This window comes from Mesocricetus auratus, unplaced genomic scaffold, assembly GCF_017639785.1.
Source record: "Mesocricetus auratus isolate SY011 unplaced genomic scaffold, BCM_Maur_2.0 Super-Scaffold_100008, whole genome shotgun sequence".
Classification (NCBI taxonomy): Eukaryota; Metazoa; Chordata; class Mammalia; order Rodentia; family Cricetidae; genus Mesocricetus; species Mesocricetus auratus.
Window position 1 is genome coordinate 72,666,373 of NW_024429192.1, and position 14,262 is coordinate 72,680,634.

At 46.8% G+C, this 14,262-nt stretch overlaps 1 protein-coding gene and 1 long non-coding RNA gene across 2 annotated transcripts in view; both read left to right on the forward strand.

The window, feature by feature from the left end:
* The first annotated feature begins 2,025 nt into the window (after positions 1 to 2,025).
* LOC121141804 lies at positions 2,026 to 7,279 on the forward strand. Its single transcript, XR_005878739.1, has 3 exons — positions 2,026 to 2,379; positions 2,485 to 2,579; positions 7,196 to 7,279. It is a non-coding gene; the product is annotated as an uncharacterized LOC121141804 (long non-coding RNA).
* A 5,506-nt stretch (positions 7,280 to 12,785) lies between these two features.
* Positions 12,786 to 14,262, forward strand: part of Hic2 (HIC ZBTB transcriptional repressor 2) — a 29,135-nt gene continuing 27,658 nt past the window's right edge. The window contains exon 1 of the mRNA XM_013118666.3: positions 12,786 to 12,943. The gene's annotated coding sequence lies outside the window, so the exon portion shown is untranslated. The remainder of the gene's footprint in view (positions 12,944 to 14,262) is intronic.

The window sequence follows — 14,262 nt, forward strand, 5'->3', positions numbered from 1 at the left end:
GCTGCCCTGGAACTCTCTTTGTAGAGCAGGCTGGCCTGGAACTCACAGAGATCTCCCTGACTGCCTCCTGAGAGCAAGTCAATATATGTACACATATTTTAAGTGAAGGTGTGTGTGTAGTGAGCACAGGAGCCCACGGATGCCGATGATGTCAGATCTCCTGGGGCTGGAGTTACAGGAAGCAAACTTAGGTGCTCTGTAAGAGAAGTCTGCATCTTGAGTGCGGATCCCTCTGTCCACCGCACAGCATTTTCTTGTTTGACTCTCCACTTCAGTTTTCTCTTGAACATGGCCTTCTGATAAACATGGCCCCCAGTGAAATGGCTCAGCAGGTAAAGCTGATTGCTATGGAGCTTAGTGAGTTAAATCTTCAGAACCTAGCACTTGGGAGGCAGAGGCAGGTGGATCTCTGTGAGTTCGAGAACAGCCTGGTCTATAAGAGCCAGTTCCGGAACAGCCTCCAAAGCCACAGAGAAACCCTACCATGAAAAACCAAAAAAAAAAAAAAAAAACCCTTCAGAACCCACATTGTGGAGATAGCTGAGGCCTTGTTGTTAGCATGCTAATTGAAGAAAGAGACCATAGAACACAAACTTAATTTTTTTTTTAAATGGCTTTCTACCTGGCCTGAGTCTTCAACTAGATCACTCCAGCTTCTTCAAGTTTTTTTAAGATCCCAACATTTAGCCGGGCGTTGGTGGCGCACGCCTTTAATCCCAGCACTCGGGAGGCAGAGGCAGGTGGATCTTGGTGAGTTCGAGGCCAGCCTGGTCTACAAAGTGAGTTCCAGGACAGCCTCCAAAGCTACAGAGAAACCCTGTCTCGAAAAACCAACCAACCAAACAAACAAACAAAAAAGCTGGTTGGAGGCTAGCCTGGTCTATATAAGACCATATTTCAAAAAATTGTCCTTAGGCCTGACATAGTGGCACACACCTTTTGTTGGTTTTTTTTTTTCGAGACAGAGTTTCTCTGTATTGCTTTGGAGGCTGTCCTGGAACTCCATAGACCAGGCTGGCCTTAACACACATCTTTAATCCTAGCATTCAGGAGGCAGAGGAAGGAAATCTCTGTGAGTTCAAGCACAGCCTGAGCCCACATAGTGAGTTCCAGGACCGCCAGAGCTACTATCTCAAAAAATAAAACTTTGTTCTTTGTCATTTATTTGGGAAACTGTCTTTGTCTCAACCGTCCCAGATTAATTGACCTTCCTACATGCTCCAACATCCTCCAGGCACAAACCCCAGTCACCGGAATTACTCATTTACTCCAGTACCTCCCCTAACGAACAATGCCTTTACCACACTGTCAACATTTATGTGGTTTAGAACAGTACCTAGGAAAGGATGGGTCAACTTGTGATTGAGGCCACAAACAGACTTATCCAGAGTTCTGTTCAGCTCCCCTTCCACAGATGGGGAAACCTGGGTTCAGAGAGCAGAGGTCGTCTGCCAAGGTCGGTTAGCAAGTGGTGGCAGGGCCTGGGTCTGAATCCAGGTGTGTCCCTTTGCCCTCATGTCCTTATCTGGAAGATTCCTTCCCCCACCCTGGAGAAGGAACAGGGTCTAGGGAGGAGGCAGAGGGAGGGTTAGGAATTCAAATTGGCAGGGCTTGGGGGGGAGGGGATAGGGAGTGGCAGTGGCTAGGACTTGGGCAACAGGGTCCTGGGACTATAGCAACACCGGGAGAGGGCCTGGAGCAAATCCTGCCTGCTGAGTCAGAGATACCTGAGGGACTCCAGGTGGAAACAGAGATTTCCGAGAAATGGATCTGGGTTGGGGCCAAGAAAGCATCCCAAAGTAGTGGACCAAGAGGTAGAACTGGTGCTGAGGACCCACCCCAGGAGAAAGAGGCCTCAGCAGGGCAGAGGGCCACATTTTCCAGAAGCTGGGAGTGGTCAGCCCTACAAGGTCAGGCCAGATAAGAGCTGCAATAAGGCCCAGCCTCCCTTGTGATTATGACCAAAGCCTCCTGTCCCAGGCCCTGGGGCTTCCTGGTGTCCTGGCCAGGCAGGAGATAGCCCCTTCCCCCACTGCTACAAGAGCCCCATCAGGCTCTGGTGATGCAGGAAGGATGATTTCTTCCAGCCTTCCCCCAACTGCTCCTGACCCTCACCCCTGTGGACTGGAATCTGTTCTCACTATTTCTGTCCTCTTGACTGCTGGGAAGGGACCTCTGGGAGGGCATTGACCCATGGCCTAACTTTGTACCCCTTTTGCCCTGGAATGCCCCCATGCCCACTTCTCTACACAGCCACACACAGAGACTGCTGAGCACGTGTTAGCCTGCCTGTCTGACTCCTCACATTCACCCTAGCCTAGGAAGTAAATATGGCCATTTATTCCCATTTTACAGGTGGGAAAACCACAGCCCACAGAGGTCAGTTCTGGGGCAACAAGCTGGTCAACAAGATGGCTACGATTTAAGGCCATGGGGTGCCCACAGAAACCAAAGCTTTTGTCCCTCATCTTTGCTTCTCTTCAGACACTGCCTTCCCAGCCCAGATCACAGCACCAGAAAGATGGATCCCAGGAAGAACCTGACTGTCAAAATGATGGACTCAGGAAATCCAGGGTCAGGTGAGAGACAGACAGGGTGTTTAAGACCAAGCAGGTAAAGGGGTAAGGAAAGCTCACTGACTTTTTATTTTGTTTTTTAAACAAGAGAAGGAAGGGTTCATTCTGGCATGTAGTCTGAGGCTATAGTCCCAAATGGGAAGTGGTGTTGGGAGGTTTGTGAGGCAGCTGCAAACATTGTTTTTTGTTTTGTTTGGTTTTGATTCTTTGAGACAGGGTTTCTCTGTAACAGCCTTGACTATTCTGGAACTCACTCTGTAGACCAGGCTGGCCTAGAACTCACAGAGATCCGGCTGCCTCTGCCTCCTGAGTGCTGGGATTAAAAGCAGGTGCTACCACCGCCTGGTTGGTGGCTTCTTCTTCTTCTTCTTTTTTTTTTTTTTTCCCGAGACAGGGTTACTCTGTATTGTTTTGGAGGCTGTCCTGGAATTCGCTTTGTAGACCAGGCTGGCCTCGAACTCACAGAGATCCACCTGCCTCTGCCTCCCAAGTGCTGGGATTAAAGGCGTGCACCACCAACGTCTGGCTCTTCTTCTTCTTCTTCTTCTTCTTCTTCTTCTTCTTCTTCTTCTTCTTCTTCTTCTTCTTCTTCTTCTTCTCTTCCTCCTCCTCCTCATTCTTCTTTTTTTGGGGGGGATCTCCTTGAGTCCAGACTGAAACTTGCTATGTGGCAGAACATCTAAGCCCCCTGCATCCACTTCCTGAGTGATAGACTAGGGTAAAGATCCATACCAAGGATCAAACTAGTGCTTTTCTCATGTTAAGCAAGCATTTGACCAACTAAATTACACCACCAGCCTCATTGCAATTGTTTTTCTGAAAAGCAAGCTCCTGTGTTGACATGCACCTGTAGTTCTGGCTACACAGGGGGTAAACACTATTTGGAGAATGGCCTGGGGGACATGGTTCATTGAGTGAGACAACTTGATGTTTAAGCATGAGGATTTACCTGGGTTTGAATCCTTGACATCCATGTAAATACACACAGATAATACATAAATAAGTGAATAAGTACCTCATTGTGGTGGCACACATCTCTAATTCCAACACTTGGGAGACAGAAGCAGGCAGATCTCTGAGTTCAAGGCTGGCCTGGTCTACAAGAGAGGTCCTAGAGGACCAGAGCTACACAGAGAAACTTTGTTAAAAAAAAAAAAGAAGAAAAAGAAGAAGAAAAGAAAAAATATTTATATCAAGGCAATGGTGGCTCAAGCCTTCAATCCCAGCACTTGGGAGGCAGAGGCAGGCGGATTTCTGTGAGTTCGAGGCCAGCCTGGTCTACAGAGTGAGTTCCAGGACAGCCTCCAAAGCCACAGAGAAACCCTGTCTCAAAATAAATAAGCCCGTTACATGTTTATTAATGACACTATTTATTTGTTGGAAGTGTGCTCATGTCCCAGGCCAAGTGTGGATGTCAGAGAATAACCTCAGCTCTCTCCTTCTGCCAAGGGGAACTTGTGGATAGAACTCAGGTCTTCTGGCTTGGCAGCAAGAGCCTCTGCCTACTGAGCCATCTTATCAGCTTCCAAATAAAAAAACAGAAAGATCAAGGTGGTGAAGATAGCTCAGTCGGTAAAGTGTTTGCAGAACAAGAATGTGGACCTGGGTTTGATCCTCAGAACCCAACAAAAAGAAGTCATTTCAAGGGGTAAAGAAGCCAGAGCTGGGCATTGGTGGCGCATGCCTTTAATCCCAGCACTCCGGAGGCAGAGGCAGGCGGATCTCTGTGAGCTCGAGACCAGCCTGGTCAGCAAGAGTGAGTTCCAGGAGAGCTTCCAAAATAATACAGAGAAACACTGTCTCGGAAAAAAAAGGAGGGGGGAGGGGGATAAAGGAGCTTGCACATACATAAAATAAATAACTGTAATAGAATTTAGAACATGAGATTTGGGACACACCTCTGTGATCTAGCATGTGTGTGTGAGTTCATAGGTTTGATTCCCTAGCACCACAATAAATAAATAAAAATATAAAAATCATCATACAGGGACTGGAGAGTTGGGTCAGCTGGTAAGAACACTGACTGCTCTTCCAGAGGAGTTAGGTCCAATTCCCAGCACCCACATGGCAGCTCACAACTGTCTGTAACTCCAATTCCAGGGGACCTGGCACCTTCACATATATTCATGTAGGCAAAACACCAATGCACATAAAATAAAAATAAATAATCTTTAAAAAATCATACAGAAGCCTGGTGGTAGTGGCACGTAACTTTAATGGCAGCACTTGGAAGGCAGGGGCAGGCAGATCTCATGTGAGTTGGGAGCCAGCCTGATCTACAGAGAGAGAGTTCCAGGACAGGTTCCAAAACTACACAGAGAATCCCTGTCTAAAAAAAAAAAAAAAAAAAAAAAAATTGGGTCTCACTGTGTAGCCCTGGCTGGTCTGGTCTGGAGCTCACTATGTACTCCAGGCTGACTTTGAACTCACAGAGATTCCCTGGCCTCTGCTTCCTTAGTGCTAAAATTAAAGGCTTGTGCCACCAATAAATACTAAAGTCAGGTGTATCATGCAAGTTAAAATGCATTGAGAATTTGGTCTGGAGAGATGGCTCAGAGGTTAAGAGCACTGGCTGCTCTTCCAGAGGTCCTGAGTTCAATTCCCAGCAACCACATGGTGGCTCACAACCATCTGTAACAAGATATGGTACCCTCTTCTGGCATGCACACAGAACACTGTATATTTAATAATAAATAAAATAAATGCATTGAGAATTTATCTCATGACAGTCAAATGACTTTCATCAAGAAAGAGGAATAGAGCCGGGCGTTGGTGGCCCACGCCTTTAATCCCAGCACTCGGGAGGCAGAGGCAGGTGGATCTCTGTGAGTTCGAGGTTGGGCTGGACCGATAGCCTCCAAAACAATACAGAGAAACCCTGTCTCGAAAAAAAACCAAAAAAAAAAAAAAAAAAAAAAAAGAAAGAGGAATAGAGCAGGAGGCCCTGGAGAGAGGGCTCAGCAGTTAAAAGCACTACTGTTCTACCAGAGGACCAGAGTCTTATTCCCAGCACCCACATGGTGATTCACAGCCTCTGTGACTCCACTTTAAGGGGAGCTGACTCTCTTTTAGCCTTCCAGAACTCTTGCCCTTGACAGACATACATGCATGCAACACACCCATACACATAATACAATCTTTTTAAAAATGCTAGGTAGGATATAAAGAAAGATGAATTTTTTTTTTTTTAGGGAGAGCACTCCCCCAACCCCTCTCTCTCCCTCTCTCTCTTTCTTTTTTAAGTTTTCCACACCAGATTTCTCCCTGTGTAGCCCTGGCAATCCTGGAACTCACTTTGTAGACCAGTAGACCATTCAGACCTTGAACTCACAAAGATCCTCCTACTTCTGTTTCCCAAGTGCTGGGGGATTAAAGGCCTGCACTATCACAGCTCAGTGAAAGAGGAAAGAGGAATTCTTTTTTTTTTTTTTTTTTTTTTTTTTTTGGTTTTTTCTAGACAGGGTTTCTCTGTGGCTTTGGAGGTTGTCCTGGAACTCACTTGGTAGTCCAGGCTGGTCTCGAACTCACAGAGATCCACCTGCCTCTGCCTCCTGAGTGCTGGGATTAAAGGCATGCGCCACCAACGCCCGGCGGAAAGAGGAATTCTTATTCACTACTGGTGAAAGATAAACTAGTGCAACCATTATCAAATAAGCATGAAGGGTTCCAACACCACCTCTGTGATTATTGGTTTTTCCCTTGATAAACATTTTACGTCCCCTTGATACATAGAATACTCACACATCTAGCCTGGTCTACAAGAGCTAGTTCCAGGACAGCCTCCAAAGCCACAGAGAAACACTGTCTCGAAAAACCAAAAAAAAAAAAAAAGAATACTCACACATCATTAAAAAGTCCTTATAAACACCATTTGTTGTCAGGTTCAAGGCTCATACCTGTAATCTTAGCTCTTGAGAGATAGAGAAAGCCAATCAGGAGTTTAGAGACATCTTTGATTGTCTAGAGAGTTCATGGCCAGCCTGGACTACATGAAGTAAACATTATTTGTAAATCTAGTTACTCAAAAGGTTAAGACAGGATAAGATGAGTTATAGAGGTCAGGAATAGACTAGGGAGACACTTTTTTTTTTTTTTGGTTTTTTTGAGACAAGGTTTCTCTGTATTGTTTTGGAGGCTGTCCTGGAACTCCCTCTGTAGACTAGGCTGGCCTCGAACTCACAGAGATCCGCCTGCCTCTGCCTCCCGAGTGCTGGGATTAAAGGCGTGCGCCACCAACGCCCGGCTATTCATTTATTTTTGAGACAAGGTTTGTCACTGAACTTGGAACTCAAGAATTAAACTAGAGTGGCTGGACAGTGTGCTCCTAGGGTATCCAGCCATCTGCTCCCAAGTGTTGGAGTTACCGACCATGCCCAATGCCCACCTTTATACCTGGATGCTGGGCACAGGTCCTCAAGCTTACACATCAATCCCTTCAGCAACTGAGCCATATCCTCCACACATCAAGATTTCATTATCTATTTAGCTGCTTATGGCGACTTAACCTGATTCTTGGCTATTGTAATTAGTGGCATACATACATGTGTGTAGGTATGTATGTATATATGTATAAATAAAAACCAGGCACTAATTAAAAGTTTTCCAACCAAAATGCCCAGGCAGGACCAGAAGGATTTAATGCAGAGTTTTACCAGACCTTCAGACCTTCAGAGAAGAATGGACATGAATATTCTTCATTAAATCTGCAAAACAGAAACTGACATTTTCTTTTTTCTTTCTTTTTTTTTTTTTTTTTTTTTTTGGTTTTTTGAGACAGGGTTTCTCTGTATTGTTTTGGAGGCTCTCCTGGAACTAGCTTTGTAGACCAGGATGGCCTCGAACTCACAGAGATCTGCCTGCCTCTGCCTCCTGAGTGCTGGGACTAAAGGCGTGTGCCACCAACGCCCGCCGAAACTGACATTTTCTAATTCTTTTTAAAAAGGCATTCTTACCCTGATACCTAAACCATACAAAGACCCACCATAGAAAGAGAATTACAGACCAATTTCTCTAATGAACATAGATGCAAAAATTCTCAATAAAATACTTGCAAACTGATTCCAAGAACACATCAAGTGGGCTTCATCCCAGAAATACAAGGATGGTTAGACATATATAAATCAGTAAAAGTACTCCATTACATAAACAGATTGAAAGACAAAAACCGTGTGATCAGGCCAGGCGGTGATGGAGCATGCCTTTAATCCCAGCACTCAAGAGGGAGAGGTAGGCAGATCTCTGTGAGTTTGAGGCCAGCCTGGTCTTCAAAGTGGTTCCAGGACATCCAGGACAGTTACACAGAGAAACCCTGTCTCAAAACAAAATAAAACTAAACAAAAATATGATTTTTCTCAGAAACAGAAAAGATCTTTGGCAAAATCTAACACTCCTTCATGATAAAAGTCATGGAGAGAATATGGACATGAGGGACATAAGGCAAAAAAAAAAAAAGGTCATTTACAGCAAGCCCACAGCCAACATCAATCTAAATGGAAAGAAACTCAAAGCAAAATCACTAAAATTCACTAAAACTTCCACTGAAATCAGGAACAAGACAAGGCTGTCCACTCTCTCCATGCCTGTTCAATATCGTACTTGAAGTTTTAGCTAGGGCAATAAGACAACTAAAGGAGATCAAGGGGATACAAGTAGGAAATGAAGAAGTCAAGCTATCTTTATTTGCAGATGACATGATGTTATACATAAAAGACCATAAAACTCCACTAGGAAGCTCCTACAGCTGATAAACATTTTCAGCGAAGTGGCAGGATACAAAATTAACACACAAAAATTAGTAGCCTTCCTATATAAAAATGAGAGAAAGAAATCAGGGAAACAGCATTTTTCATAATAGCGTACAATAAATCTGAGAATAACTCTAACCAAACAGATGAAAAATTAGTGTCACCAGGCTGGAGAGTTGGCTTAGATGGTTAAGAGCTCTGACTGTTCTTCCAGAGGACCAAGGTTCAATTCCCAGCACCCACACGGCTGCTCACAATTGTCTGTAACTATAGTTCCAGGAGATCTGACACCCTTACACAGACATACATGTTGGAAAACACTAATGAACATAAAATAAAAATAAAGTTTAAAAATTGCATTGAGCCGGGCGTTGGTGGCACACGCCTTTAATCCCAGCACTCGGGAGGCAGAGGCAGGCGGATCTCTGTGAGTTCGAGGCCAGCCTGGTCTACAAAGTGAGTTCCAGGACAGCCTCCAAAGCTACAGAGAAACCCTGTCTCGAAAAACCAAAAAAAAAAAAAAAAAAAAAAAAAACTGCATTGGATGGTGGTCTCGAATGCCTTTAGTCCCAGCACTTGGGAGGCAGAGGCAGGCGGATCTCTGTGATTTCGAGGCCAGCCTGGTCTAGAGTTCCAGGACAGCCTCCAAAACAATACAGAGAAACCCAGTATCCAAAAAACAAAAAACAAAAACAAAAACAAAAAAACCCCAAGATGGAAGATGGGAAACCCCAAGATGGAAGATGGGAAGAATCTCCAATGTTCATTGATCAGTGGGATTAATATTGTGAAAATGGCCAGCGTGGTCTACAGAGCAAGTTCCAGGACAGGCTCAAAAGCTATAGAGAAACACTGTCTAGGGAAAAAAAAATGAAACCCTATATCGAAAAACCAAAGAAAAAACAAACAAACCAAAAAAAGAATATATCATATGAAAAAAAGTTACAAAAAGGCAAAAAAACTATAAAATAAACATGGATTTAGAGGTACCTCAGGAAGCCAGCTGGCCTAGCTACGCCAGGGGTGATACACTAAGTCTATTTTTCAAATCTTATTAAGACAGGGTTTTAAGCAGGGCGTTGGTGGTGCACGCCTTTAATCCCAGCACTGGGAAGGCAGAGGCAGGCGGATCTCTGTGAGTTCGAGGCCAGCCTGGTCTACAGAGGGAGTTCCAGGACAGCTCCAAAGCCACAGAGAAACCCTGTCTCGAAAAACCAAAAAAAAAAAAAAAAAGACAGGGTTTTTCTGTAGCTTCGGAGGCTGTCCTAGAACTCAGTAGATCAGGCTTGACCTCCAGCTCACAGAGATCTACCTGCCTCTGCCTCCTGAGTGCTGGGATTAATGGAGTGAGTCAACACCACCTCCATTCAGTGTGTACTCTTAAATGCTGAGTCATCTCCCCAGTCCCTCTCTTAGTATAGTGAGTAGACTGTATACCAGTTCCCAGAGTGGCTGGCCTGATTTACATTTCAACCAATAGAGTAGAAGGTCCCTCCCACTGTCATCCCCTGCATTTTCTTTTTTTCTTCTTTCCTTCCTTCCTTCTTTCTTTCTTTCTTTTTGGTTTTTCGAGACAGGGTTTCTTTGTATTGTTTTGGAGACTGTCCTGGAACTCACTCTGTAGACCAGGATGTCTCAAACTCACAGAGATCCACCTGCCTCTGCCTCCCAAGTGCTAGGATTAAAGGCGTATGCCACCAATGCCCGGCTGCATTTACTTTTAAATGGATGATTACAGCCATCTGACTGTGGTGAGATGGAATCTCAACGTAGATTGTTTGTTTTGTTGTTTCAGAAATTCAGCATTCTTGGGTTCAAAGCCAATTTATTTATTTATCTCATGTGTGTGACTGTTTTGTCTGCATTTAAGTATGTGTTCCATGCACATGCTTAGGGTTCCAAGAGGTTAGAGTTTGGAGAAGGGCTCGAATCTTCTGGCACTGGCATTATGAATGACTGTGAGCCACCACATGGGTCCTTTGCAAGAGGAGCAAGTGTTTTTTCTTTTTTTTCTTTTTTTTGGTTTCTCAAGTCAGGGTTTCTCTGTGTCTTTGGAGGCTGTCCTGGAACTAGCTCTTGTAGACTAGTCTGGCCTTTAACTCACAGAGATCCGCCTGCCTCTGCCTCCCGAGTGCTGGGATTAAAAATGTGCGCCATCCCGGCTCGGCAGAGGAGCAGGTGCTCTTAATCCAAGTATTGAGGTTATAGGAGTGAGTCTCCTTACCCTATGACTTTGCACTGTCAGCATGCTATCTTTATTACCATTATTATTATTGCTATTATCTCTATTATAACTTGAAGTATTTCTATATTTTCAGCATTAGTCTTTTTTTTTTTTTTTTTTTTTTTTGTTTCTTGAGCCAGGGTTTCTCTGTGGCTGTGGAGGCTGTCCTGGAACTAGCTCTTGTAGACCAGGCTGGTCTCGAACTCACAGAGATCCGCCTGCCTCTGCTTCCCTAGTGCTGGGATTAAAGGCATGTGCCACCACCACCCGTCATCAGTCTTCTTCTTGCTCAAGGTTGTTTTAAGTGATGTTATTTCCCCCATAAATTCATTATTTGTGTGCTTCTCTATTAATTTTACGATTGTCCTATTATTTTTGTTTTTCTAGACAAAGTTTTTTTCTGTTATATTTATTTTTTATTTTGAGACAGGGTTTCTGTAGATTTGAGACCTGTCCTAAAACACACTCTTTAGACCAGGTTGACCTCAAACTCACAAGAGTTCTGCCTGCCTCTGCCTCTTGAGTGCTGGGATTAAAGCTGTTCCATACCTGGCTTTCCTATATTTTTAGTGTGTATTTCTTTGGTTAGAGGAACAGTTGACTTTTTGGTGGGGTGTATGCCATTTTTTTCCCTTGGTTTTTTAATTTTTGGATGGAATTGTTGAGACGGGGCCTCATTATGTAGCCTTGGCTGGCTTGGAACTTAACAGAGCTCCACCTGCCTCTGCCTCCAGACATTTTTTTCTTTTTTCTTTTTTGTTTTTTGCCACACAGGGTTTTTCTGTATAGCTCTGGCTGACATGGAACTCACTGTGTAGATCAGACTGGTTCTAATTCACAAAGAACTGCCTGTTTCAGCTTTCAGAGTTCTGGGACTAAAGACATGCACCACCACACCCATTTTAAATCTATGGTTGTCTTATCATTTCTAGGCATTGCTTATGCATTGTACCCTGCTTTTTGGCTGGTACAACCCGCAGCAGTAGCTTTGTAATTTGTTTTAATAGGACAAATAGGCTTTCATTTCTGATTTTTTTTGTGACTCTAAGTGGGTAAGATGATAGTTTTTATTTTAGATATGTATTCGGGTGAACTAAGAATTTTAAGTCTATGACAGATCACATGAAGCTCGTACATGAGGGAGGGCAGCACGGTTGCACAATTAGCCTCTGCAAAATGTTATTGAATTGGGTTTCAATGTTGATTGGCCCTGGGTCACAATCTCCCTATAGAGCACTTGTGGGCACTGACTAGGACTTGGGTTCCTTTGTTTAGTGTTCAAAATAGAGAGAGGGCCATTCAATAACCCCCAAGAGAATTAATTACTCCGTGTAAGCCCCAATACATTTAGATGGTCACAAGCCTTTGGGTCTTACTTGGCTGCCTTTTGACCCTTAGGACCTTTTGTAGTCACCAGAAGATTCTGGATAAGCAAAGGGTGCACAGCGAACTCCTGGCCCTTGTGAGCAAGCAGGGTCGACCGACCTTCGTGGGTGTGGGTACAAGAACCCCAAGAGGCATTTGGGATTAGGACTCCTGCCCCCTCCCCCATGGTGTTTCGAGACTTGGTTTCTCTGTATTGCTTTGGAATTTGTCCTGGAATTCGCTCTGTAGACCAGGCTGGTCTCGAACTGACAGAGATCCACCTGCCTCTGCCTCCTGAGTGCTGGGATTAAAGGTTTATGCCTGCAAAGCCCGGCTGGACTTGTCTTTAAAATCAGAACCGTGCAGGCCTTCCTGCATCCCAGACCGTGGATGCCGGCAGTCTTTGGGGACTAAACCTTACAGCCTGGACTATTCTGTATAGTTGAAGATCAAGGGAAGCAAAAGGATAGAAAAGGCGAGGCGCAGGTAGGTGGAGATGGTGTTCAGGATGGTCAGGATCAGGCTCAAAGAAGGGCAGTCTTCCGTTTGGGGGATAGTCATAGAGATATGCCTGTGATAGAGAACAGGGTCTCTGTTCTTCAGTGCGTGCAGGTCAAGTATTTCGAGATGAGGTTGCCATCGTCCTTTTCTGGCGCCTGGGTCGGGACTCGGTCGGCGTCCGGGTTAGGGCTCCCGGGGCCTCCCGTGCGCCCCTCCCCCATTACGCTGTCCAGCAGCAACCCGGCCCTCCCTGGACTCAGACCTCTCCTCGGCCCCGCCCAGTCTCAGGCTCCGCCCCACGAGGGTCCACCCCCTAGGTCCGCCCCATTGCTCGCCCATTCAGATGTGGGTCAGGGGTGAGCGGGTGGAGCTGACGTCACAAGCTTCCAAGATGGCGCGGAGCGGGCGGCTGTGAGCGGCGCTCTGGGCGCGCTGGGCGGGGAGCCGAGCGGAGCCGGCGGCGGGCGGACAGGGCGGGCGCGTGCGGCGCAGGTCGGGCGCCGAAGAGTAGGGGCCGCTGGCAGGCACATGAGGTAAGCGGCGTCCTCGAGTGAGGGGGGCGCGGGCCGGGCGCGCTCCCGCAGAGGGGGGCGTGGGCGCGCGTGGGACGAAGCGCGCGCACGGCCCCGAGTCCCGAACCGAGGCGCACGCGGGACCCCGGACGGGCGGGGGCTTTGTGGCCCAGGTGCCCGGCGGGTTGCGGCTAGCATGGGACTCCGGGCACAAAGCCCCCAGGGCCGCGCCGGTCCTGGGGCGCGAGTCTCTGGTGCGGGTGTCGACGGGGTAGCGGGCGCCGGCTCTTTGTGCCTTTTCATTAGCAATCTAATCCGAACGGCGTCGGGCGAGCGGTGCTGCCTGACAGGCGGGCGGACTCCCATTATGCAAACGGCTGTGCTCCTGCGGCTGCCCCTCGCTGGAACGTTTTACGATTTCCAGAACTGCGCTTGTGTGTATGGTCTGCTGTCCTTTTCCTCCGGTCCCCTTCCTGGCTGGGAGACTGGCCGTGGCAGGGACACGGACGGGCATGGAGGGTTCGGCTCCGTGGCTGGGTGGGCTTTCTGCCCTGCCCCCAGACCTTTGCTGTAGGCAGCCGCCTGGCAGGAAGAGAGATGGGCTTGGGGGGAGGGGGTCGGGTGGCAAGAGGAAGGGACTGGTTAGGTCAGGGAGTGAGCTGAGGGGCCCTAGCTTGTCATTCTCTGTTTATCTTCCAAAATGGTTCATATGCACACAGGCCTGGGTGTGTGTGCTGGGGGAAATGCCTCTCCCAGGGGGGTACTGACTTAACGTACTTGGAGGGATTGAGACCAGATAATACTCCCAGCAGCCCCACCCAGAACAGTTTTGGACGGCCTCGAGACGAGAGTCCAGTGCTGATCTCCGCTGGCCGGAGAGATTTAGAAGTTTTTACTTATGTCTTCTGTTCCCTCTTCACAGTGTCTTTTCTAGTTATGTCAGGCGCATTTGGAAAGCTGTGTTCCAGGCCCCTCACTCCCAAACAGCAGGAGGGGTGTAACACGGAGAGGCCACCCCCACTGACATATGTGGTGGTGGGGGAGGGGCGACTCCTTGCCCATAGGAATCCTGTGGCTGTGGATTGTTTCTGGGGTTTGTTAGCTGTGTGTCTTTTACTCCTAGGGCAGGGAAATCGGTTAGGTAGTGGAGGGATTCGCCTTCCAGACTGAACTTGGGACTTCCTGTCTGAGACACAGGATGGAGAGATGGAGCTAAATCCTAGAGGGGTACCGAATTTATTATTGCTTCTGATTCCTCCTGGCTTTGCCTCTCCCCTGTTCTTATCTGCCTGTATCTGGAATCCGTGACTTTCGAACAGACATCTTTGGGATCTGAGGCT